The 1,781-nt window shown below is 34.6% G+C and overlaps 1 pseudogene; it reads right to left on the reverse strand.

The window, feature by feature from the left end:
• Positions 1-1,781, reverse strand: part of LOC106758400 — a 42,334-nt pseudogene that overhangs the window by 37,737 nt on the left and 2,816 nt on the right.

Genomic DNA, 1,781 nt, shown 5'->3' on the forward strand with positions numbered 1-1,781 from the left:
AAGAAGTTTTAATCCCCGAAAACATTGGGACATTTAAGCCTCCTTCAGAGAATTTTTTCATTTTGGGACATTTAACTATCGTCACTGTACTCAAACATGGCAATTGCAACATGGCATTCCCTGAATAAAAGCTTACTAGCTTTGATAAGAAATTAAGCTTTAATTTTTTGAGCCGTCCAAGTATGATCTCCTCATAGGCATCTTCATCTTCATTTTTAACTATTTCTTTCATTGATTCACAATTTAGTACTGTTAGGATCTCAAGCTGCACCAAACTTTTGGCAGTTGAAAAAGTGAATAAATTCTTCATCTCTTCACACGACTCAACATCCAACTGTTTCAGATTGCTAAAAGATACCACATCGGACACTAATTTTTCTAACCGCGGCACTCCTCTAGCTTTAAAAATTCAAGCTTTTTAGTGTATGGCTTTATCCATGAGTGCTCTAATATATGCATACCTTATCAGTGGAAAGCTTTTGCAGAGTGATATTTAAATCACCTTCCCAATACCATCTGTCTTTTTCACCCACTAGAACATGTATTTTTCTTAGATTAGGTGCACTTTGGACTTCAGAGAATGTTTCCATTAGAAGACAATCACTCACTACTAAATTTTCTAGTGAGGGGAACTTTAAGTCACACTTCTCAGAACTGCAGAAACAGGTGAGGCTTGGTAGAGACACCAATTCTATAGCTTTCAGATGTCTAAACTCAATCACTTGTGTTTTTTCCTCTTCCGCAACAATTTTCTCAATCCCTTGACAGAGGCTTACCTTCATGATTGTTAGTTGAACCAAGGTCATGGCAGTTGATAAGGTTTACATTTGATTGATAGTTACAAGCAACAACTTCCTCCATTTCCCAGCAATTACATACATCAAGNGTTTCCAGTTTTTCTAGGCCTTTGGCAACTGANAGAGGAAAGAGATATTTTAACATTTTACTCNCATAAACAACAATGCTTTGGAGATTACTAAAATTAAGAATTTCATCAGTGTCCACCTTCCATATATGCACCAACTTTGGCAGCCCTTTTAAAAAGACGTTATGCAAGTTTGTCCCATTTGTACCATAAGTTTGTGAAATATTTCCAAAATCAAATATGGTTTCTACTGACATACAATTAGTAATCACCACACAATTAATTAAATTGAATGAATATACCTACCATTGCATCTTCTGCACAAAATATGTCCTCCATCAATTCACATCCACTTACAGAAAGACTTTGCAGATTCACTAAACTTTCAGACATGGAAAGTGACAATAAACATTTTAAATTGCCACAATCTGATACATTCAGTGTAATCAAACTTTGAAAGCAATGCAAAGATTTCTCATTCCATATCTGCGGGATGTTGATTGAAGACAACTCCAAGAACTCTAATTTGGGCATTGCAACCTATAAGAGCACATAATATTATTGTCTTNAGGATAAGTAACTTTGATGTACAAAAGTTGACTGACCCAATCGAAAGGAAAAGAGATCAAAACCGAGAATTCTTCCATCTTTTAGAGAAATAACATATCATATTAAACATGAAAGTTTGCAAATGTGAAGTAAAGGATAAAAATCTATCATAATATTTATTTTAAATACCTTTCCATTGAAGAGTGAAAAGCAAGCATTTGTATCTTGACCAGCTACTGTGGTAATTTCTTTGAGCTCCCTGTTTTGCACTTGGTCTTCTGATGATTCAGAGATGGAAGGCATTTTATCGTTGGTATACAAACAAAAAAATGCTGGTAAAGATTGTAATGTTAAAAATCGTAATTGA

The sequence above is a fragment of the Vigna radiata genome, chromosome 4 (genome assembly GCF_000741045.1).
Source record: "Vigna radiata var. radiata cultivar VC1973A chromosome 4, Vradiata_ver6, whole genome shotgun sequence".
Lineage (NCBI taxonomy): Eukaryota > Viridiplantae > Streptophyta > Magnoliopsida > Fabales > Fabaceae > Vigna > Vigna radiata.